Here is a 26,237-nt window from a genome sequence, read left to right as displayed (position 1 = left end):
GAGGCGGCGATAGAAGGCTGTGTGAGTTGTGACAACCGTCCCGGCCCGGCTCCGAGCACATGGGCGTTGGAAAGAAGTGACCTTGTGCTCTCGGTGCTAGGGGCCAAGGCTGGGGCGCTTCCGCACGCACGTCCAAGGCGGAGCCCAGGATCCGTGCTCAACTCGGGGCTGGATGAGGAGATTCGTCCTGATGCCTTTGAGGTGTAGCAAAACGGTTCAGCCGTTCCGTCAAACACAGTACTACAGTACTCCCAGAGGGAGTGCATTTTTTTTTTTTTTTTCCTTTCTGTTCAGCTTCAAACCGCCTTTGGATCTGGTTCGCTGAGCTTTCACTTCTGTCCACCAGGGAGCACATCTGCCAGCAGTACTCGAGGGTATTACACCAGCAAGAAAGGTTTGACTTTCTGTTCAGATTTGCTTGCAGCTCTCTGTTGAGAAGTATGTATTAAAAATACTCCTTGCCGTCTTTTCCTGTTCTTTTTTTTATTTGTTACATTGTGAAATCTTTTAGAAGGTTGTTGCCTTTCCCCAAAGTCTTTTTTCTTGCTGATAACATTTGCCTGATGTCCTGGGCAGTGCATACTGTATGCCAGCAGCATATGATATTCATCACTCTGAAGAAAAAAGACAGCAAAGCAGCATGGTCCTAGCACACTGCACCTTTCTACACACTGTGGCAACATCTCTAACCTCTGTTGCATGCTCTGAAGCATTCCAACTGCCACATGCTGTCCACCACTTAAGTTACCTATTCAGGAAAAAGATTACCTGTTTCACTTACGTAATAAGAAGTTTGGTCAGGAGATCACAAATGAACAGGTTAAGGTCTCCATTAAAATGTTCAGAAGGTAAAGAAATAACTTTGATTATTTCAAACATTTGAGAGAAAAGCTATGTACTTTTTGGAAATCCAAGTGAGCTGCTGTAAAGCCCTCTATAAATCAATTAGCTGATAAATTTAAACAAACTTGCATGGAATGCCATTGTTACAAAGGGTGTCTTTCACTATTACATAATCTAACTTATCTAGGGAAGTCAAGGAATGAAGTTTTTAAATATTAATTCACTGAAGATTTGCTTATTATTACTCCAAAGCTGTGTATTGGGCCCTCTTCAAACAATGAAGCATCTTGTTGTTTTTCATTGCTTCTTCATTATTTAAAAGAAAGGAAATGATGTGGGATTTTTTTAGCCTCGAAACAATCTGAAGCTAAAATATGCAATGTATTTAGGAAGCATGACTGATAGTAAAATATTTTCTTTACATTAGGATGTGTTCTAGTCAAAGACATGAAGAATTATTCCATGTCTAACAACTAGAATCCTACCTATATTGTTTTTATCTTTCTAAGTATCAGTTAGATACCCAAATGTTCTTTAGAATCTGGGCCCATGTTTTCTCAAAGATTCTAAAAGGGCCCTGATGCACTGCCATTGTAGAAACAGAACTAGAATTAGAAGTATGTAGGTCTAATAACTGTTGCTGAGACCTGTGGATAGTAGTAGTTCCTAACTGTTAAAGCCAGTTCTATTTGTTGATATTAGAAGAACAATGAACAAGCGGTCAACACTGCTTTTATTATCTCAACATACTCCACAACCTACCATACTACAGTTAAACACATCATTCTAGCTGCAGCTGATGGGAACCACAAATGCTGTAGGGTCCCATCTTATAAATGTAATTCTTCCCAATTCTAGTCCCACAAAATAAACCATATTACTGAAAAAAAAGAAAAAAAAGAGAAACCTTTTCTACAGTTTAAAGAAATGCTGATATTTCACTTGAAGCAGCTGCAGCCAACATCATGTCATGATTGCCCTTAGGTAATGTACAACTCATGACAGTAGTGGCAGCTCAGTAATTAAGTTAAATCAGGGTTCTGGTATTGCTGGTGGAGGTAAAGAAGTATTAGCAAACAGGAAAAATGATGGAAATGCTGTCTTTGCACAAACAAGCTAGTGTTAATCTGCTCATCAGTTGCCAGTAAAATGTCCAGTCATAATTTTAGAATTTGTAATAATAATCATTGAAAACCTTTGGTCTAAAACTATCACAGAAGCACATAATTTTGCTTGCTATAAAATCTTTACAAAACATTGTCTACAACACAGTTAGAATGCCAACATTGCAATTTTTTAGCAGTAAGCTCACGATTCAAAGTGTAATTGTTAAATTTGTCCTATCACCCAATGGCTCATGGATATTTTCAAGATGTTTGGACACCAAATTGCTGTGCATATCAGAATTCTTGTGCAATTCATTAGTATGTTAGAATAACACAGAGCAGGCAGAGAAGGGAACCAGTAATTACGGATCATATGTAGGTACCTGAATACATACTAAAACAGCAGTCCATATGTATACTTATGTGAAAATGTATATTTGTGGATGAATACATTTACATTTATGTATTTATTCACAGATTCCATTTTCTTGAAGATTCTGTGTGAAATCCCTTAAGTAGTTTCATAGAATCATAGAATGGCCTGGGTTGAAAAGGACCACAATGCTCATCTGGTTCCAACCCCCTGCTATGTGCAGGATCACCAACCACCAGACCAGGCTGCCCAGAGCCACATCCAGCCTGGTCTTGAATGCCTTCAGGGATGGGACATCCACAGCCTCCTTGGGCAACCTGTTCCAGTGCCTCACCACCCTCTGGGTGAAAAACTTCTTCCAATATCCAACCTAAACCTCCCCTGTCTCAGTTTAAAACCATTCCCCCTTGTCCTATCACTATCCACCCTCATAAACAGCCATTCTCCCTCCTGTTCTGGAAGGCCACAATGAGGTCTCCCCGCAGCCTTCTCTTCTCCAAGCTAAACAAGCCCAGTTCCCTCAACCTTTCCTCATAGGAGAGGTGCTCCAGCCCTCTGATCATCTCAGTGCCTCCTCTGGACCCACTCCAAGAGCTCCACATCCTTCCTGTGCTGGGGGCCCCAGGCCCAGACGCAGCACTGCAGATGGGGCCTCACAAGAGCCGAGTAGAGGGGGACAATCACCTCCCTCTCCCTGCTGGCCACCCCTTTTTTAATGCAGCCCAGAACACAGTTGGCCTTCCGGGCTGCAAGCGCACACTGCTGGCTCATGTCCAGCTTCTCGTCCACCAGGACACCCAAGTCCTTCTCTGCAGGGCTGCTCTCAAGGAGATCTTCCCCCAGTCTGTATAAATAGCTGGGATTGCCCCAGCCCAAGTGCAGCACCTTGCACTTGGCCTTGTTGAACCTCATTTGGTTCACATGGGCCCACTTCTCCAGCCTGTCCAGGTCCCTCTGGATGGCTTCCCTTCCCTCCCATGTATCGACTGCATCTCTCAGCTTGGTGTCATCTGCAAACTTGTTAAGGGTGCACTCAATGCCATCATCTGTCATTGATGAAGCTGAAGAGCACCGGTCCCAAGACTGACCCCTGAGGGACACCACTTGTGACCGGCTTCCACTCTGACACAATACCATTGATCACAGCCCTTTGGCTGCATCCAGCCAGCCAATTCCTAATCCATCAAACTATCCATCCTTCAAATCCACACCTCTCCAATCAAGAGATATGGATGTGGTGGGATCATTTCAAAGGCTTTGCAGAAGTCCAGGAAGATGACATCCCTCATTTCCTGTGGTTTCATTCTGTGTCAGCAACAAAAAGCCTGAGCTGAAGTAATGTTTGTAATAAATATAACAAATCACACAATGGCTGATATTTCCTGACTCACAGGATTGCAAAAGGAAGATTTCTAGTTTGAGTTTTGAGTGATTTTTTTGTAACTAGGAGATCTCCAACATGGTTGCTTCTAGAAATGTTTTGTAAATAATCACTTAGAGAAAAGAAACAGTAGTATCTTGTACACCTTTCATGTGGTCTATGTATGGTAAAAATAAGTTCTTACGGACTTTTTTCATGCTGAGATAAAAGATAATTTCAGTTTAAAACAAATAAAAATAAATAAATGAACAGAGTGAAGTATTTAAAATGTTATTAGTTTTCTCTAGAAAGCATACACTGAAAAATTCAGTTGCTCAATGGCTGCTCTGAAAGTAATGCCTCCTCTTTTTATTATCTTTGCCCATTACATTACAGGCAGATGCTGGTGGCATGGCAGTAGAGGTTGAAACTTTCTGCTAATTTTCTATTACATTTTGGTGCTGTGTGACAGATGGCAGCAGAGGGTCAGCCTGACAAATTGGCATCTAACATGGAAGTCCATATGAAGAAAAGATGTATAATTGAATTCCTCCTTGTGGAAATAATTGCTTCCACTGGCATTCATCAACACTTGCTGAACATATATGGACACCAAAGTGGATGTAAGCACAGTGAGGCAGTAAGTGGTGCATTTCACCTCCTCTGGTACCAATTTTTACAAGTGCAGCATGCTGACTCTTGTTCACCACTAACAAAAATGCATAGCCAATGCTAGTGACTATATTAAAAAATACTGTTTAATAGCTGAGAATTTGCTCTATCAAATAATGTGCTCTTTGTATCTGTTGCAGTTTTCATGGAAATAATCAGGAGGCACTACTTTTGGAGCTACCTAAATACTAACTTCAGAAGCAGAAGTTATAATTAACTTGCAATATTAGCATTTACAAACAAATGTGCTTAAGCTAAGATGAAATTAAGAAGCATGTTCCTGTGAAACTGTGAGCTTTCATAAAGGAAAACAAATCTAAGTAGAGAAGAATTAGCAAATAAACTTTGAAAACCTACTGCTGTAATGTAAACCAGCATTTTATTAGCATTCCTGACTTTCCTCAAGAAAATACACTCTTTCTTTACTAATGTTGCTTACAGACATATAAAGGTAAGATTTTGAAGGAAATATAGTTCCAGGGTATTCTTTTATGCCATAATCCAAACAACATATCTGCTGGCAAATTAAACATAATAGTAATGCTGTGAATGGCATTTTGTGATGTAAAAATTATTCAAATGTGTTTTATATGCAGAAAGAGTGCAGAATCATGTGAGTTTTCAAATGTATCTACTTGATTCAGAAGCTGACATTGTCTCAGTTTCTTTCTAAATGCAGTGAGTGGAGCTGAGCAAGTTTATGATTGCAAAGAGATGGACAAATGTTGCTGGACTGAATGATATTGCAGAGTATTATTTAACTATGAAGTAGGATGCAGAGGAATTTTCATGACTCATTTCAAGACAAGACTGAATTTAAAGACAGTATCTGGTGAGCATTTTAAACTAAATTCCCTATTTTAGCCAGTCTTAATGATTATGCTAGGCATGTCAGGCAGATTGTGACATTTTTCTGTTTTGTCCTTGTTGCTACTGCAGTTTTAATGAACCCCTTATTTATATTAGCAGCTAATCTACTAAGAGTGGAAAGAAAGAAGTACCTTCCAGCTAGAAACATTTACCTCACTATAATATCTGCCAAGGATGCCTCCCTCCAAAAGAAGTTATGTATGTGTGATCCGTCAGTGTAATCTGCAGTGGAAAGGTAATGTGAAAGGGAAATGAGTTGTTACATAGCACCAGATACCTAACATTTTATGTACTTTTATAAAATGCCACATGTAACAGTCTTCCTTCTTTAAGTTCCAATCACAGTGACAATTCTTCTATCATGTATTAAGATTCTCCCAGACCTGCTCTGCCAGTCAAAGATGACTACAAAGATTTTCATTTCTGCCAGCCTGTATCTCTTTTCTTCCTGAATCCTTTGCATTCCCTTTGTTTTTGACATCTCACTTCTACTCTCTATACTCCTGGTCTCTGCCCTCCTTCCTTTGAATATGTGTCTTCTGTAAATGCAAAACAAAACAAAAAAAAACAAAAAAAAAGAGAGAGATCCAGATCCAGAAACACTTACTTATTGTGTAGGCAGTGACTGAGCAATGAAACAAACAGGTTGCCAGAGATTCTCCCTCTTCAGAAATTTTCAAAACCATCAAGATGACATCCGATCAACCTACTGTGTTGGAAAAGTACTGTGGCTGTAACTAGGTATTCTTGCCTTCTGTAAATGGTCTTGACTATCCTGATACATAATGTTTTATTTCTCCCATTGTTATATATATGGCCAAGGTACTAAGTGAGGGTTAGCAGACCCCTTGCCAGCCTGTCACCACCGGTATCTGCTGGTGGTAATCCTAGGATGGGCACTATACCAGCTGGCTGCCCTGATAGTGAGAACTTGGCAGAGATTGACCAGCCAGCTACCTTCAGTAACGTGAGTACCTTCCTATTAAACTGATGAATGTTAACTTACCTCCGCATACTTTCTTTGGGATCAGTAAACCGTATACAAAAGCGTTGGCACTTTTGCAACACACCTACTGAACACGTGCTTTGGACCAGATTACTTCTAGAGGTTCCTTTCAACCTAAGCCATTCTTTGATTCTGTGATTGTAAAAACATCCCAGACTCTGAGATGTAAAGAACACTCAAAATGTTATTACTGTATGATGTTTCATCCTGTTATTAATATCCCACATGATTTTCTCTCTTTCCTTTCAAATTCAGCTTTATCATATTTCACCACATAACCTTTCAGCTACTAACACAAGCCTGATCAACACAACTGCATATACAATGCTTAAGACACAAGTCACTTGTAGTTTTCCTGATCATAAGTCAGTTTGCACATGTTGATCTTTAAAAATCAAATATAATTATGCTATGTGTTAAAAATGCTAGAGAATGATTGTGTGACAGAAGCTATAACCATGGATTTCAGAGATAAAGCACTGAGATTTTTGAAGCTTAACTTGTGAAGAAAGGCAAAACAAAAACACATGTACTGAGTAAAAAAGGTAGATAAATTATGTTATTTAATTTCTGGCAGGATCATTTTACATTCATTTCTTGCTTTTCTAACTAGTTTCAGATGATACTAATTTTTGGCTGAGGTATGGAGAGGGAATCTTTGCTTTTTCTTATTTTCTATATAGCACGTTTCTTGAAAGTTCATGCCTTCCTGCCTAGCTTATTGTGCACATATGCACCTTAATTTCTCCTAGAGCAGCTATAAAATTCAATAGAACACCCCCAGGGCCTCTTTTTTGATAGTCATGTATGACTTGCTCCAAAGCATCTGTGATATCTGCAAGTTGAGATCGCACCCCTCGTAGTGTCAAGAATGCCAAATCTAGATCTATCCTCTGTCATTACACACAAAGAAGGTTTCCCCTGAAAGATCTTTAGAAGATACTTGTGAGAACCAAATTTTGCTTTCTTTTTTTCTTTTTTTTCCCCTTTATCTAACTAGTAAAACAAATTGAAAGCAGTGAACCATGGCTGATGCACAACAATAATCAGGTAATAATAGCAGCAACTTTGAATTTAAATCAAGTGAATTGAAATAAAGTAATCAAAAGAATTATACTACGAACAAAAGCTATCAGCATATTTCATGGCTTAAGGGATTCCTTAAGGTAATTTGAACAACAACAAAGACAAAAATAACAGTAAGTAATTCCTTGTTATTGATGCATTGCATAAAACCTGTAGATAATTAAGGCTATATTAGACGTAATGGGGAATTTTGTTGGGTAGTTCCACTTTATCAAAATGAAAGCATCTTACCAGAAGTCACACATTTTTATGAATCTTTCCGTAGGTAAATTTTCTTCCTTAATTATGTAGAATAATATTCCTGCTCAAAGCCAGAGAGAAAAAAGACTTTACAGCTTATGATAACCTCAGTAATCTCCCTAATTCAGTCCAAAGACTGAATCTAACAAATTTCAAGTGAATGTCATGATCATAACTCAAAATAAATTAAGATGACCCAGATTTAATTTTGTTCTTCACTAAATCACAGAATCACAGAATCGTAGGGGTTGGAAGGGACCTCCAGAGATCATCGAGTCCAACCCCCCCTGCCTAAGCAGGTTCCCTACACCAAGTTGCACAAGTAGGTGTCCAGGCAGGTCTTGAGTATCTCCAGAGAAGGAGACTCCACAACCTCCCTGGGCAGCCTGTTCCAGTGCTCCGTCACCCTCACCGTAAAGAAGTTCTTGCGCACATTTGTGCAGAACTTCCTATGCTGCAGTTTCTGGCCGTTTCCCCTTGTCCTGTCTCCACACTCTGCCCCCACTCTGCCCCCCACACCTTAGATATTTATCAACCTGGATCAGATCCCCTCTCAGTCTTCTTTTCTCAAGGCTAAACAGACCCAGTTCATTCAGCCTTTCATCATAGAGGAGATGCTCCAGGCCCTTTACCATCTTTGTGGCCTTCCTCTGGACTCTTTCCAGAGTAGTTTTCTTTCTTTTCTTTTAATCAATGTGAATAGATTTATAACAGTTGTAGGCTGTGGGAGAAAGGAAAGAGGAGAACCAAAAGTGATTCAGTGGAAGTAAATTGTTTATCAATATTCTCTAAACTAAATTCTACAGGCACTCCCAGGAACTTACTTATAAGGCGTCATAAACACCTGCAGGATGCTCAAAATTGTAACAGCAGTTGGAAAATAAAATTCAAACGAAAGTCTTGCAATAAATACACAGTTTGCACTTCATAAGGGAAAAAAAAACTATAAAATTATACTTCTACTCTGTGCTCCCTAATATTCCATCTTTTCCATTATTTCTACAAAAGAAAATTGGTCATTATAGAATCTTTCTATGTAGCTATAGTATATATAAAAAATGTGCAAGTGCAGGAAAGGCTTTATCAAATGCAACCTAATAAGGGTAGTGAAGAGCTAGAACAGGATTTCCTGAGAGCTGGTGAAAGCCCTGTTCCTGAAGACATTCAAGGTCAGGCTGGACCACACTCTGAGCAACCTGATTTATCTGCAGATGTCCACATTTGTTGCAGAGGAGTTGGATTAGATGATCTTTAATGGTTACTTCAAACTAAAACAATTCTATGATTTTATTATCCTAATGTTCTTGTACTCCACAGAAGGCATCAGATATATACCACTATCAGGGAACCATGTATTCGTTCAGTTTGAAGCACTGTGATTTTCTGTATATTTAGTGTCATATTCTGTGCATTCAGATATCGTATCACATTTAGCTCTAGTATTAGTGATCATCTGTAACATTTTATATCGAACTTCATGACCGAGAAAATAATTAACAAAAGAAAAAGAAGATAAACACCATTAACCTCATTATTGGTGAGATTTCTGAAATAGCTTTCCAAAAGGTCAGAAGATATCTTAATTAGAATGCAGTCGTGTATGAACAATTAAAAAAAAAAAAAGTTAAAATCAGCAGCAGCAGCAGTTGAGTTTAGTCAATAATAAGGGTCTATATAAGCAAGAAACATTTTATAAAATAAGAAAGCATTTAGCCTGGATAGTTGTTAAAAAATAAAAAGACAGGGTTTGAATTCACAGAGAATTCAGTGGTTTTATTATGCTAGAAATGTGGCACCCATGAATATCAACTAAACTCTTTCTTGATCTAGAATTGTAGTTATAGATTGAGTGATTTTTTTTTTGAGTTTTGAATTTCTTACAACTCCTAATATTCCACATTATCTTAATATTTTCTTATTACGTGATAGGAAAGAGACGAGGTTCTTATGTCTTATTCCCTGTTACTTTATAATGCGTAATTATAATACACTTTCTTCATTTCACTCTTAAATTATATAATTCTTTCCACTTGTTCTTCAAATCCAATTATTATTTAAGCAGCCCTTCCAGTCCTTTATTCAATCCATTCTTCAGTGTTTGCTTTCAGATTAACTTTGCATTGCATCACTGAAGTTAGAATCGCTTTCTGTACTCAAAGAAAAGACACAGGCAGTCCATAGGAAAACTTGGGACATTCCAATATAAAAATGAGTGTCTGGAGTTGCATTAGTTTATTCTTTTCATATTGCAAGTAGAGCGATGGGCATCTCCTTTCATAATGTAGTTGTAGGTGGTGCTCTCATTAAATGAAAAGAATGAGGACAGAATTACAGATATTTAATAAAGTACTTTCTTATTTAGAATAATATAATTCTAAGCAAGATTCTTATTTAGAATAAGGTAGCTGTTTCAAGCTGCAAAGTTGTTTTCTACTCTCTTCCATAATCCATAATCAGATCTCTATATTTTAAGCAAAATAATTTATATTAATCAACACTGGCTTTCATTGTATCCTAGCCTCTTTGAATCTCCTCATAATTTTATCTCCCTGAGTAGTTTCTTTCTAACATGCTGTTACTTGTATACCTTTAAATGTATTAAATTGGAAGTTATTACATTCTAAATTTAAATACCGTCGAAATTAGAGCGTCTTTGAACAATTTATCTTATGGAGATAGATTAAATTTTTCAATCAATTGCAATCAAGAAAAAGGTATCAGCTGGAAACATGTTTTCATATGCAGTATTTGCAATGGCTAAAATCCCTTCAGTTTCACAGTTTCATGAAAATGATTAGTATGTTAGGTTGAAATTGTGAGAATATCTCATTTAAGATCAAATACAACATGGCTTTAGTTTGCAAACTAAACTATAATGATCAGTAAACTCTAATCTTGGCAATGTAACAAATACAACAACAACAAAGCCATTTCTAAAAGTTATTCTTCCTTACAGCTATGAGTAACTTCCCATATATCAAATACAAAGCTTAATATAGTTTCAGTCATTTTTCTCCCTCTTGAGGGTCTCTGTAAGTTGTCTTGCTTTCGGAAATTGATTACAATTGCTACCACCAGACCAGAGGAGTAGGGAATACACAATCAGCAAAGAGTTCTCTTTAGTTGTTGGATTTTTTAATTTTTTTTTTTTTCACTTCCCACACATTTTCACTTGAAATATTTGAAAAGAGAGGAACAACGGAATGTATGGTACTTGTCTTCTCAAGAAGACAATGCCAATGTCTTCTATGCCTGATAGAACTGTAGAATCATTGAATCACTAAAGATGGAAAAAACCTCTCAAAACTCTCAACCCATCATCATCATGCTCACTCAATCATGACCCTAAGTGCTGCATCTATAGAATCATAGATGATGGAAACACTTCTTTACACAAAGGGTTGTTAAGCGCTGGAATGGGCTCCCCAGGGAGGTGGTTGAGTCACCATCCCTGGATGTGTTTGAAAACCACTTGGATGTGGTGCTCAGGGACATGATTTAGGGGAGGGTTGTTAGAGTTAGGGTAGTATGGCTAGGTTGAGGTTGGACTCGATGATCTTTAAAGTCTTTCCAATCTGAATGATTCTATGATTCTATGATGAAGCCCTGCTTTCCTGGAAGTGGGTAGACATTTGCCTGTTGATGGGAAATATTGTGTGAATTCTTTATAATGAGCCTAGGGCCACATGTCTGGCTTGTACTTCATGTCTTGTTGCATCCTCCTAATTTTATCTTACAGACAACCTGTGATCTTCTTTCACAGATTCTTATAATTGGATTGGATCTCTTGTCTCACAGTATCAAATAGATAAAGTAATGGAAACCAAAGCTAAGAATAGAGGTAAAAATGACATTAATTTATACTCTTTCTTTTTTTTTTTTTTCCTTCCTCTTACATTCCTTCTTTTTCACTGTAAAATTGATGATGATTATCTAGTTACTACAGTTCATCACCTGAAGGGTACAAAAATGTTTGTATTAGGAGAAAATTTGATTGGAGAGAAAAATAACCTAAATCCCCTTTCCTTTTTTTTTTTTCTTTCTGTTGTTGTTGGAATGCTACTTTCTCAGGTGTATAAAATGGAAGGTGCAAAGATGCATGTCTTGAATCATGACATTACAGCAGACTCTCTTAGAATGCAAGAAATCATATTTTGTGTATTAAAGTAAGGATAAGACTTTTTAAAATAAAGTAAGTGTTTGGACAGTTACAATGAGGAGACTGCTTCAAAAGTCAAAATAGATGGCTTTAATTCTCTTCCTATTTACATTATTGTTTTCTCCCCTGTATCTTCAAATGTTCTGAAAGAGTGTGGGCCTTCATGCTGTTGAATGCTATAGGAAAGTGTCTTCCTAATGAAATTTTTGTTTATTAATTTCTTATCAGCTAACCATCACCATCCTAAGTTTTCCCTCTATTTTAAATCCTGCCACAGTTTTGAGGAGATACTGCAGAACGCCTACTTCCCCAGTGACATAACTAAAAAGGAATTTACGGTTGTGTCAGAAACTGAAATTGAGTTGCTTTTGTTTGCATTAAGCTATTAAGCAGCATGGATTTCCTCTTCTCCATCTTTAGTTCATATGGGGTGTGATTAAGGAGATCAAAAAGAGAAATTCATAATAAAAGCAAGATAGTTCAGCTGTCTCATTAACACATCTGTTGAAATTTTTGAATAGTTTACATTCATTTTGGATTTCCCATCTGGTTTAGTCATAGTCATGAAGTCATGTCTACTATACACTTTGTTGTTCAGACTACTTTTAGCAGCCACTCCTACAGTAGTTCAAACAGGATAACTGAGCACTCAGTTCATTCACAACTCTTGTTGACAGATATTTCTGAACAGAAAAAAATAGCAAGTAAACAATTTCTGGGCAAGAATATTCCTGTTTTGCTGAACAGCAGGACAGAATCTATATTAGAAGGATTAAAGCTACAAAAGAAAATATTTCACATCACCTTTAAAATTTTTGAAGCTGAAAACTGCAGTGGAAATGATATTTGAAAACTAAAATTATCTTTCCTTCTATTTCTTAATGACGAAATAAAAGGTCTATAAGCAATGCAAAGCTATCTTAAATATCCTGCCCCAAAGACAAACTGTTGTTCCTGAAACTCACAAGTCTTCCTACTCATTTGAGAGTACAGTCATCAGAATTTTGAGCCATATCAGGAGACACAGAAATTGCTAACAGTGCTAAAATGTGTGTGTGGGGGGTGTTCATATAAGTTTTGCTATTCCAACCTCTTGTAACAAAGCAAGAGCTGAAATTATTACAATCTAATTCAATGTATTTTTGAATACACCTCTAGATGGATATTATGGATATTATGGAATATTCGAACTGGACCAAGGTTTTGTCCAAAATGACTTAAAATGAAGTGATTTAGCTCAGACTTAAAGTAGGTTGATCTCGGTGTTTATATACAGTGAAAGCTGTTAATCTTTAGGTGATTGTGTAAGCGTGTCTTGTCATATATAGGATACAGAGGGAATCTGCAACTAGAACAGAGAAATATTTTCTGAAACAGTAGAGCAGATGCATAAGAAAACCAGTCCCTTTCCTATTACTTTACCCCTCTCATTACAGGGCTATATGGTGCAGACAGTAGAACACCAATCTGTGTTACAAGCAGGGAGTTCATTTACTCAGTTCTTCCACCTATTTAACCTCTAATGCACGTATCTGACTCCAGAACCACGCATCAATAAGCAAATGTGAATCACTTGTATGGAGCGTACATGGGTACCTTTAAACTATGCCCAGGAGGAAAAATACAGCATTTCTTAAAGAAAGAATCCAGATCCCTGAATTGGCAGATGCAATATGCTCTTTCAATATGTACCAGTAATTTCACATATATGTAGACACTCTCTCTTGTGACAGAATTATTAGCAAACAATTAATGAGCCAGCAGTGTACTCCTGCAGCTCGGAAAGCAAATGGTATCCTGGGCTCCATCAGAAGAGGGGTGGCCAGCAGGGAGAGGGAGGTGATTGTCCCCCTCTACTCAGCCTTTGTGACGCCCCATCTGCAGTGCTGTGTGCAGATCTGGAGCCCCCAGTACAAGAAAGACAGAGAGCTGTTGGAGAGGGTCCAGAGGAGGCCACAAAGATGCTCAGGGGACTGGAGCACCTTCCCTATGAAGACTGGCTGAGGGAGCTGGGCTTGTTCAGCCTGGAGAAAAGAAGGCTGCAGGGTGACCTCATTGCAGCCTTCAGTACGTAAAGGGAGCCTACAGACAGGAGGGGAGTCAACTCTTTGAAAGTGTAGATAACAGCAGGACAAGGGGAAATGGTTTGAAGTTGAGGGAGGGGAGAGTTAGGGTGGATGTTAGGGGGAAATTCTTTACAGAGAGAGTGGTGAGGTGCTGGAACAGCTGCCCAGAGAGGCTGTGGATGCCCTATCCCTGGAGGTGTTCAAGACCAAGTTGGATGGGGCCCTGGGCAGCCTGGTCTTATATTAAATGTGGAGGTTGGTGGCCCTGCCTATGGCAGAGGGTTGGAGCTTTATGATCCTTGAGGTCTCTTCCAACCTGGGCCATATTGTGATTCTGTGATTCTGTGAACAGCTACTTTTTGTCTGGACTTCTGCTGGCATTTTATCAAATCTGCACACACTGCTACAAGGCATACAATGTCATTCACTTGCTTATGTTGGTGGACAGACTTCCAACACAGAGTATTTTCCAAGTGGGGATACCTAGTTGTTTAATAAGTATTCTGACATCAAAGTGGGATAGACACAGGGAATATCACTAACAAGACAAAAGAGTAGGAAATTGCTTTCCAGCTGTCGTAGTAACTGACTCAGAAATGTTTCATATTTTTCTTCTTGAATTATCACCAATCACCATGCATAACAGAAACTCCATTACTTTGTGTATTACAAGACACAAGAGTTACGATATTTCCAATGAGCTAGGGAGTTCTATGGACATAGCCTATCATTAACCAGGAAGAGCAAAGGGCCATTTCACAACCTTTGGCCATTTCCTTGGAATCATTCCAAATGAATTAATAAAAATATGCACGTGTGATGTCTTAATAACTACTTCCAGTAAACTCTGGGCTGCTTTTTCTAGTATTAATTGTATTGATTTGTATCCCGTAAGTTCCTTAATTAATGATGAAAGAAGATATGATGTTATCTGAAATTTCCCCTACCTTTTCCCCTCAAGAAAAAAGGCTTATTATGTGTTCCAAAGGGTAACAACATAGCATGCTGGAGACGTGCAAATTGAAAAATACGGGGTATTCCATCAGATGTTGACCTTTGCATTACTATCTCCAGTGAATGTCAGTTCAGGAGAGCTAGCAAATTGCTAGTGCCGCTGCAGATAGTAAGATGAAAGACTTCCTCGTGACTGCTCCAAATGATCTGTAGCCTGGAGATACAGAATTACCAGGATGAACTGAGAGCTGAACCAAATGGGTAGCTTCTACATACTTCCAAGAACATGTATAGACATATTTTGCACTGCAGAATTCATGTGTTGAAGTAATGCAGCACTGAAGCCCTGTAGCAAAAACAGTCAGATTTGCTTAATATCCTATGTAACAAAGAATACTGGTAGAAAGTACGTTATTTTAGAGCTATATATGGCTACGTATAGTGTAAATCAAAAACCCTGAAAGCATTTTTCCATATGTGTGATTTGATTAATAACAGCTCTATTTAATGATCCTGAGATTTAGTAGCATGTTCATATTAACAGCTTATTTGAGAAAATACTGAAGAAGTCTAGATACAATAACACATTTAGCCTCCACAGCTTTTTTTATACAGGAAGCAAAGTAGGATTGAAAGGCCATCACCCAAGTCATGAATGCTCTAATGAATATACATTCCCTTAGAAAAAAAGTCTGAACTTCTTCTCTAATCCATTGTATTCACTATCAGTTTGAATAGATCATTATCTTACTGATGTTCAAAGCTCAGGCTACATCTCTGGGAAAGCAAAAACAGCAATAAAAATAGAGTGAAACTAAATGTCATCTGCTTCTTTATGAAATTAGAGCCCTGGAAGCCTCAGCATTCCACACACAACCAAGTACAACGATGCAAACCCATTTCAGGAATATCTAAATACTGGTCAGCCTTTGTTTAGGGTATCTACAAGGGAGAGCAGGACTTCTAATATGTTTCCCCCATTCAGTATCGTGATTGACTGCATACAGTTAGACCAGAAAAAGAAGACTGAATTTACTTCCAAAAGATAGACAATACCCTTGGGCACAGCCCTAAGCAAAGGTTGGTGTTTAATCTTCATTATGGCAGCGGGAGTCATAGGAGGCACTGTGTCCCAGAGACACACCCCAGGGGCAGAAAACATATACATAATTTCCTCATTGCTTCAAGGGGATAATAATTTACTATTCCATCAACAATGTTGGCCATCATCTTGGGGAATGTATGAAGTAAAGTTTAGACCGTTTCTCCTTCATGTTTTCTTCCTGCCACCATGCTCTAAGATGGTTGTGGATGATAAGTAGCCTGCATAAGGAAAGGAAAGAGTGGCTGTGAAGGTCTTTCTTTCTCAGTTCCTTTTGTAATTTCCTAACCCACATAAGTCGCTGAAGAACCCCTTTTTTTTTTCTGTAGAAACTCTGGCCTCTACAAGACCTCGCACTTCCTTTTTTGTCCTCAATTCAACTTTTGTGCATAAATTAGATTTGCTGCCTAGATTTTACCTAGCCATAAGCAAAAAAAAAACCTGAAGGCAGTATTTAGTAGAGAAAAAGGATGAGCAAATAAGGTATGGTGAGAGGAAAAGCATATTTATTTTTCTTCTTTTAATTTTTTTCACACAAAGAAGCTTGAAAGCAAAACTTTCTATGCTGAACTTTATTGTAATTATACATGGAGATTAGTTACAATCGTTTGTACTATCCTAAGAAAATTTTTGAAAAATAACAACAGAAAAGAAGCACTATAAAATGTTTAAAAATAATTTTAAAATAGTTCATATACTAAAAGACTTCCTAAGTTTTTTACTTTCAGCTAACCAACACATGAATTCTTCTGAGGGAAGAATGTGATGAAGAAAAATTTGCTTAAATTTTAACAAAAAGGTGGTATTTGTGCTTCACATTATTTTTTATTAAGCTGTAATTACTTGGTATATTTTTCCTCTGCAATAGTTCATATACTCTGCTATCTCAAATATAAGAGAAATCTTTTAAAAGTGGCCTCTGTAGCTTGTTCCTCACACTGCTAAAGCAGTGGAATTCAACACCTGCAACTAGTTTTAGACTGCCTCACTCTTCTGAACTGTTTTGTGTACTAATTCCTATCTCAGTACTTAACTGAACTTGAAGAATCTCTTCTTCAAGAAAATTTGGACCAAATAAAGTGGATAAGAAGATCCTCATTGCTTCCAGAGCTTCAGTCCTGTATCAGATTATGTTTAAGGAATACAAATTTTGAATAGTTTCCAAAATTCCAAAATGCTTGCCTGTCTTGGTGTGTAGCTCCTTTTATGACAGAAGATGCTGATTCATTATTATAATTGTTTGCAAGACTTCAGGGCTTTCTTGTTCCTTCTACTGCTCATACTTGTTCTTCTTCTTAGCTTACACAGTCTTTTGATTCTTGGAAATAATTACGATGAGCTTAATAGCAAAGAGCATGGAATGTGAAGTACTATATGGCAGGATATGTTAAAGCTTTGGCATAGTAGTATACGATAAAGGACAATGTCTGATATTACACTTCAATCTCTTTGGAAATTTGAGCTTAAACAGAATTAGATTTTTTCAGTGCAGTTTGTATGATGCTGTGTTTTCTATTTGTGATGAAAACGGTGTTGATAATAAGCTGATAATTCAATTCTTGCTGAAAGGCATTAACCAGCATCATGGCCTTCTCTGTTTCTAATGTTGAACCACAAGTAAGTAGGCTGGGCTGGAAGAACATGAAAAGCTAGGAAGTAGGAGGAGACATAGCCAGGATAGTTGACTCCAGGTGTCCAAAGAGATGTTCCATACCACATCATGCTCAATGGTAAAAGCTGGAGGAAAGGGGAGTTGTGGCAAGAAGTATATTTGGAGTTGTGATGTGAGCCTTCCAAAGTAGCTAGCCCTGCTTCCCTGGAAATGACTAAACATCTGCCTACAAATAGGAAGTAGTGAATGGTTTCCTTATTTTGCTTTGCTTACATGCACAGCATTTGCTTTGTTTGTTAAGCTATCTTTAACCCACAAGAATTCTCACTTTCACCTTTTTGAGGGGTGGGAGTGGGGTGTGTGTGAGCAGGAGGCTGTTTGGAGCACAGCTGCCTACCAGACTGAAACCACAATAGTCCTTTTTGGTACCAAACATGGAGATCAAAGGGTTCAAAGCTGATTGGACTGTGCTAGTCTGAATTTGTAGCTGTTAGAGATGTTTAGCAATAAACTCACAGGCTCCTGTGCTTACCATGTGGTTTTCTTGCCTCACTGTATATTACTATTTTTTATAGTTGCTTTTTATTTTAGTGCTTACTTAATTCCTTATCATTCTATCTTGCTTGAGAAAATTTTGATAACAGCAATAGCCAAGTACTTGGGCTGGAAGTTGGTCAAGGCATTGTTACTGTACCTCTCCTGCAATACTGGAAAAGGCGAAACACCAGCGTGAACTGTGTTGAAGGGACTGTGACTTGTGGATAAATCTGAGCAGGAGGAGATACACCATGAAATATCTTTGGCCAAGGATAAACCTATCCACAATAGGTATGCCTTTGAAGGGTATATGACTGATGGAAAAAGCCATCCCAGAGCAGATATAACTTAGTATAGGCTTCTGTCTATTAAAAAGTTCATCCTGCAGCCAGGGGGCAAGCAAAGGAAATGTTAAATTCTATGGCCTGCTCCAAAGGATGTACTGTAACAGGAACTGCTCAAACTGACAGTAAACAAACCTCACAACAAGGCATATAATGGTTATCTACATAAAAGTCAGAACACAAGTCATGCACTTAATAAAGTCAGTGAACATGCAGATATTTTATGGACTTTTTACAGAGGTGGACCATAGATTAAAGTAATGGTCTCTCTGTATAAAATAACATGAAGGAGAAGGTAGATATGAGTTAGTGTGGGAATTCTGCATAAAATAAATGATAGAGAAAAAGGATTGGAGATCATATGGACTCTGTCTGGAATAGAATTAATTTTCTTTATAGTATCTTTTATATCAGTATATCAGTATCTTTTATATCAGATAGTTATGAAAACAACACTGACAACACAGCAGTGTTTTGGTTATTACACAAAGCCAAGTCCTCTGTTCTTCATGCTTCACCAGCATTAGGCTGGGAGCATACAATAAGCTGGAAGTGGATGCAGCCAGGATTTAAGAACTGAACACATGGGGATGTGCTCAGCAATGAAAGCTTGGGGGGGGGAGGGAAAGGAGAGTGAGAAACAAGGGAATGTACGGTACTTCCCAAGTAACCACTATGTCTGATAGCATTGTAGAATTGTTGAATCATTAAAGTTGGAAAAAAAACACAAAACTCTCAACCTGTCATCACCATGACCACTCAACCATGTCCCTAATGTGCCACATCTATAGATTCATAGATGATGGATATAGTTCTGATTTCCTGGAAGCAGATAGACATTTGCCTGTTGATGGGAAGTATTGTGTGAATTCTTTGTTTTGCTTTACTTGTACACATAGATTTTATTTTACTTATTAGACTGTTTACTGCTTCAAAGGCTGGACACTCACAAGTTCATGGAATCTGATGGTTTGTATCCTAGAATACTGAGGGAGTTGGCAGATGTGGTTGCCAAGCCACTCTCCATCATCCTTTGGCAGTCCTGGCTAACTGGAGATGTCCTGGGGACTGGAGACTGGCAAATATGATGCCCATCTTCAAAAAGGGCCAGAAAGATGATCCTGGTAGCTACAGACCTATCAGTTTCACCTCGGTGCCAGGGAAGGTCATGGAATGGATAATCTTGGGAGACGTTATGGATCAATTAATGGTCAACCAGGGGATCAGGCCTAGTCAGCATGGGTTCATGAATGGTAGATCCTGTTTGACAAACCTGATTTTATTCTATGACAAGGTGACCCACCTAATGGATGAAGGTAAGTCTATCAGTGTGGTCTACCTGGGCTTCAGTTAAAAGCCTTTGACACTGTCTCCCACAGCATCTTCACAGATGACCTGGCTGCCCATGGTTTGGATGGGGATACGCTCCACTGGGTGAAACACTGGCTGAATGGCCGGGCCCAAAGAGTTGTGCTCAGTGGGGTTAAATCCAGTTGGCGGCCAGTTGGTGGCCAATCACAAATGGTATCTCCCAGGGCTTGGTCTTAGGACCTCTCTTATTCAACATTTTTATTAATGATCTCGATGAGGGGATTAAGTGCACCCTTCAATAAGTTTGCAGATGACACCAAGTTGGGAGGGAGTGTTGATCTGCCAGAGGGGAGAAAGGCACTACGGAGGGACATGAATAGGCTGGAACAATGGGCCAAATCGTATGAGTTTCAATAGGGCCAAGTGTCAGGTCCCGCATTTGGTCACAACAACCCCAGGCAACTCTACAGGCTTGGGGAGGAGTGGTTGGAAAGCTGCCTGACACCAAAGGGACCTTGGTGTACTGATGGACAGTGGGCTGAATATGAGCCAGCAGTGTGCTCAGGTGGCCAAGAAGGCCAACGGCATCCTGGCTTGGATCAGGAATGGTGTGTTGAGCAGGACTAGGGAAGTCATCCTGCTCCTGTACTCGGCACTGGTGAGGGCTCACCTCGAGTACTGAGTTCAGTTTTGGGCACCTCAGTACAGAAAGGACACTGAGGTGCTGGAGCAGGTCCAAAGAAGGGCAACAACTGGCTCTGGGCAACCTGTTCTAGTGGTTGGCAACCCTGCGCATATATATAGCATATAGCAGGAGATTGAAACTTCATGATCATTATGGTCCTTTTCAGCCCAGGCCATTCTATGATTCTAAGGCTTAGGAAGTGCTTGGAGAATATGCCTTATGAGGAGCAACGAAAGGAACTGGGGCTGTTTAGTCTGGGGAAGAGGAGGCTGAGGGGAGACCTTATTGCTCTCTTCCAATATCTGAAATGTGGTTGCAGTGAGAGCGGGGTTGGTCTCTTCCCACTGGTGACAGGTGACAGGATGAATGGCGTCAAGTTGCACCAGGGGAGGTTTAGGTTTGATATCAGGAAAAGCTTCTTTACAGAAAGGGTTGTTAAGCACTGGAATAGGCTCCCTAGGGAGGTGATTGAGTCACCATCCGTGGATGTGTTTAAAAACCATTTGGATGTGGTGCTTAGGGGCATAATTTAGCAGAGGGTTACTAGAGTTACGATCGTGTGGTTGGACTTGATGATTTTGAAGGACTTCTCCAACCTGAGCAATTCTGTGATGTTATGTTTCTATATCAGCTAAAAAATGTTTTAAAAGGAGAGTTGGATTTACCTATTCTAAGAAATTGCAACCCTACAGTCAGCTTTAAGAAGTAAATATCTTTGAAGTTTGACTTCAAGTTTCAAAGCAGTTATTCTGTTACACTACACACAACTGGGGAAAACTAAACTGTTAGGTGACCTAGTGACAGCAGAACTGTAAGACATCTAACAATTCCAGAAGATAAAAAGCATTTAAAAAAAAGCCACCATTGTTCTCGGTTTGCATGAAGTAAACACAAAAAAGGTATGTAAACACAGAGAAAGGATTTCCCGCAAGTTAGGTTATTCAAAGCTTGTTACTGAATCAAATTGAGCCAAAATAGCAGTATTGCTAGGATCTCTTAAAATGTAACAGAAGGGGATGTGTCTGCGTCCATATGTGCACGTGAGTGAGATGGTATTTCCTACATCTTTGTTGCTGCAGATGATATAACCGTGTTTGCAGAACAGCGGTTTCCTGTTACTGATATTTAGGTATTTTCTATTTTAGAATCATAGAATATCCCAAGCTAAAAGGGACCCATAATGACCATTGAGAACAACTCCTGGCTCCACACAGACCATCCAAAAATCAGACCACATGACTGAGAGCATTGCCAGATACTTTCTGACCTCCAGTAAGGTCAATGCTGTGAACACTTCCTCGAGGAGATTTTTGCAGTTCTCTGTCTCTCTCTCAGGGAAGAACCTTCTCCGAATATCCAGCCTGAACCTCCTATCACAGCTTTGTGCATTCCCTTGGGTTCTATCACTGGTCACTGAGAGAGGAGACTGGTGCCTGCCCCCACATTCCTCCTTGTGAGGAGGATGTAAGTCACCATGAGGTCTCCCCTCAGTCTCCTCTAGGGTGAACAAAACAAGGGACTTCAACTGCTCATAGTACATCTTCCCCTTTGTAAGTATTGAACACTGAAATAGATTTGGTTTTATTATCTGAATCAATTAATTCCTCGAGGAGATTGTTGCAGTGCCCAATCTAGAGACTATAGAGAAACTAAATATTGTAACTCTGATGTATTTCTCTGTTGCAACACTGTAAAAATGTGAGACTCACAAAGAAAAATAATAGTTTACTGATTAAGCAGAATTCTTCGGCTGCTTTTAGATTTTGCAAGGTGAGTTATTCAACTATTTCAAGTATTTTTATTTTAAATGAAATTATAATCATTTCTGTGTTGAAAAAAAGGAGGAATTTTCATTACCCCTGAAAGAATGCAAGTCACTGGCCAGTCACCAGTCAATCCTATTCTCTTCAGGAGTTGGTATCACCAAAGTGTCTCAGTTCATTCTTCGCTGACAAAGTGATCAATCTCATTGCAACTGAGGCAAAAGTTCCTTCATTCTTTTTCACTAAATCTTTAACTTTTGTTAGACAAGTTATTTTTGCTTGCATAAACTGATATGCACAGCCCTGGAAGTCAACATTGATCTGTGAACTATTTAAAATGAATTCTCTTTGCTTAAGAAACAATTGAAATCAGATAGGGAATAGGGAATAGGGAAGATTATGCTTGCAAAGTCAAGAGGAACAAGACAGCTGCTCTGGCATTAAAAGAGCCTCTAAAGATCTTGACAATGAAGGAGAAACAATATCAATTTTTTCATAATCATTTGACAGCACCTGAGTGTATTTTTATGTAGCAGCACTTGAGCAGTGGGTTGTAAAGGATATAATATGCATATGTATGATGTAAAGTACTGATTGCTTCCATCTACTGAAAAATACTATAACAGGATGCAAGAGACAATATGGGAAATGCAGATCCAGTAAAGTAGGCTTCACTGCCTGCCAGTCAGTCATGGACCATATTTATTTGTCAGTCATGCAACGTAATGCTTTGGTATGTGAATGTCTCTTCTTCATATAAAATAAGATTACAGGAAAACTCCGAAAAACTTTATAGAGATTTTTGCTGCTAAAGATTGATCATTAAATTTCTATACATTAGGCCTATAATGACATAAATAACCAGTATTTTTGTAACACAAAAGTACTCAGAACTGACATGGAGTGATTTTTTTAAAGGGAAAAGAAGCACACAATCAGTCCATGGAATACAAGGAATTATGTCTTTTCCAGAACATTATACTAGCTCACATGCTCCATAATGAGTATAGTGTAAAATTCTTAGAAAAATAAGTTTAGATGGGATCAACATAAAAATTATGAATGATAAGATGTTGCTCATTTTGATCATAAAGTACTAGGGAGTATTCATATGTGGTGGTAAAATTACTATTATCTAAGACTCTGTTGTATATTCTTTAGAACCCAATTTCAAAGCAAATTGAGTATGGTGCCCAATCAGTCATTTATCCCCTTTTGCAGCAAGGTATTATTTATACTCACAGCTGTTGTAAATACTCTCTTTTTACCTGTTAAGAAACCAGGAAACAATATCTTCCAGTTTGTCCAAGATCTCTGTGCAGTTAATGCTGCTGTTTTATCAGCCTTTCCTGCAGTACTTAATTCTGTTAATGTCCTCTCTTGTATTCCAACAACTACAATTTATTTTACAGTTGTGAATCTTTATTTTCTTCTCTATTCCCTTGCAACTTGATAGCCTATTTTTCTTGTCTTTCAGGACAAACAGGATCAAAAATATGCTTCAGTTCATCTCCCTCAGATGTATTATACACCTCCTCTGACTTAGAGACTTGCAAAGAGAACCCTCCTTGTGCCTTTGTGCAGTTACCATGATCACCCTTCTAGCAGAAAAAAATGGACTCTATTGTGTTTGTAGACACCTTAGCTGCAGCTCATTCTATTGCTGGTGTTTTCTCACCTATGCCTGTATTCTGGCTCAGGGTCAATCTGCAAGTATCTATTCATGCTTTGCATTTGATGTCACACAAAATTTTGGTCAGCTTACAGAGTAGCATGGGTTTCTTACCTCTGCAGATTCCAATATTAGAAACAGTTATTAAGTGGAAGCTCTTTCACAAGTCCTTCTACCCTGTTTAGTTGTTAAAAAGTTAGGCCTATGTTACTCCTTATGATGATGTCACAGAAGGAAGTGACCAGACTAATCATTCTGTCATGAACATGGACTTTTCTGGTCTTCAGGATATGGGTTTTGTTCTGATTTGTGTCTCTGGATCTGATTCACGTTCTCCTTCTGAATTTTTACTGTTGCAAAACTATGTACTTGCAATTGAAAAGGACTTTCGAATCCTCTGTGGCTGCCAATTAAACCCAGGTTTGTTATGGTACTCTCTGAATGTCTACCTGGTAGCAGCTCTCTATTTTACCCTACCTTGCTGCTGTGTAACACTCTGGTGAAAGTGGACTGATTGCAACAAACAGAAAGCATGGTTTATTCCAAACCTTTCTGAGAAGCACAGAAGTTTTGTAGTTCCTGTCCCATCTGCCTGGCTAATAACATTGTCTTGCATATTAAAAGAACTCCTGTAGCACGTTCCAAACCTTGAGGTCCTTTTGTTAATGTACAGACAGTTTTCATCCAAATGCCTAAATGTTCTTACGAAGAACATGTATTTGTAATTTTTGACATGTTCTCAGGATGAGATAAACTGAGGCTTATTCCTGCTAACATTCTGGTGCCACTGCAGCGGCCAAGAAACTCTTAGAGAGCCATAATACCTTGATTTGGTGTTTCTCTTACTTTATGTAGTGATTGAGTCTTTCATTTCATGAACCAAGTGATTAAGAATAATTACAAAGTTTTAATCATTAGTCAGCATTTGCACTGCACCTGCCATCCTCAATCCAGAGGTGCAGTAGAAAGAAGAAACTCTGACTTGGCATGGAAGTCAGCTAAAATATAAAAAAAAAGAACTGAAAAGGACAGAGGCACTGCTGCTAGCATTGATGCATATGTGAAGTACAGCAAATGGGAAACATCATCTCTTTCCTCATGAAATTCCAATATATCTTCCTTATTCTACACCTGAAGCACTGCATAAACCTGACCTATGATTCAGTATTAAACATTGTGGAGTCCTGATGAAACATGTAAGATCTGTCCATTCACAAGTAAAGGAAGCTTTTCCAGGGCATGTCTGCAAGATGCCTCACTTTCTGAAATGAGAAGACTGGGTCAACATGGCCCAAGATGTACCAACAAAAGAACTCTCTCTATTCCAGGCAGAAAGTACCACATCAGGTACTCGTAATCATCAACTCTACCGTCACATATGATGTGCCACTGGGTACGTGCATCTCAGCTAACAAAACAATGCAGAGAAAGGTTCTGCCTTCACTAAACAGAACACAGATCTTGGATCCTAAACCTTCTTATCTGAATCTGATTTTGTAATTTGTCTGTGGTCACAAAGACAAAGGCTGATTATTCAATCTCCAACCAAGCAAATTAGACACATTTTGAATGGCTTATTTGATCACTGGGTTTATTTTAAAATAGCATTTGAATTAGTTTCCACAGTTTACAGTCATCCAAGCTGAATACACTGTAAACACTTAAAATGAACCTCTAACCCCTAACCAGAAAATTCTTAGACCACATTCTATAAGGACAAGAAGCCTATAGAATGTGGAGAGTTAACTTTTTCCTTAAACTTTCAAATCAGTTCGTTATTGCAGCAAGTCATAGAATTATAGAATCATAGAATCATAGAATCACAAGGTTGGAAAGAACCTACAAGATGGGAGAGCTGACCACTGGTCAGGAGTCAAAGTTATTTGGCTTACCCTGTTATATTTACCATTGCCATCTGAAATACAACTTATTACAAGACATTGCCCACCAGTAATCCACCTTGCTTCTGTCCTGCTTACATGACTATTATCCTATTTCTTTTCCAAAGTAGAGTTAGGTGGTTTGGAGTAAATTGTGATGAAGACAGGTAGTTGTAGCAAATGTAAACAAAGCAGTGAGTAACTTGTGAATTAGGATTACCTGCAAAAGAGAGCAGTGGCCTTGGATTCAAATACTACTTGCTAGTGGGCTGAAAGACAGCAATGACATCACAGCAGAGCTGTAGGATATAAAAATCCACTGTCTTAGAACAATATGCATACATTTGTCCTGTAGTTGTATGTATTGCCTCACATGTATGAGAACTACCTCAAGGCAGACAAACATGCGACAGTGGTTGTTTTACTGCCCTGGCAATTACTAATTAATTTGTCAAACAAGAAGCTCAAACATTAAGACTGTCATAAGTGTCTCTATCCAAAAACAGCAGGAAAGCCTTTAGATAAAAGTGCTGTTTGTTATATCTACACATTGATAACTGAAAATGGGTTTACATATCTGACATTCTCTAAATCAA

The 26,237-nt window shown here is 38.6% G+C and overlaps 1 long non-coding RNA gene across 4 annotated transcripts; it reads left to right on the top strand.

Annotated features, from left to right (window-relative positions):
* Positions 1-21: 21 nt before the first annotated feature.
* LOC116216414 lies at positions 22-26,237 on the top strand. 4 transcript variants are annotated; one of them, XR_004159095.1, is made up of 6 exons: positions 22-394; positions 5,034-5,186; positions 5,321-5,459; positions 6,047-6,191; positions 11,320-11,397; positions 23,567-26,237. It is a non-coding gene; the product is annotated as an uncharacterized LOC116216414 (long non-coding RNA). The 4 variants fall into 4 exon arrangements; XR_004159097.1 differs by lacking the exon at positions 5,034-5,186 and having other exon boundaries at positions 5,324-5,459; XR_004159096.1 differs by lacking the exon at positions 5,034-5,186.

This window comes from Meleagris gallopavo, chromosome 3 (genome assembly GCF_000146605.3).
Source record: "Meleagris gallopavo isolate NT-WF06-2002-E0010 breed Aviagen turkey brand Nicholas breeding stock chromosome 3, Turkey_5.1, whole genome shotgun sequence".
Lineage (NCBI taxonomy): Eukaryota > Metazoa > Chordata > Aves > Galliformes > Phasianidae > Meleagris > Meleagris gallopavo.
This window is presented reverse-complemented; position numbering and strand designations above follow the sequence as displayed.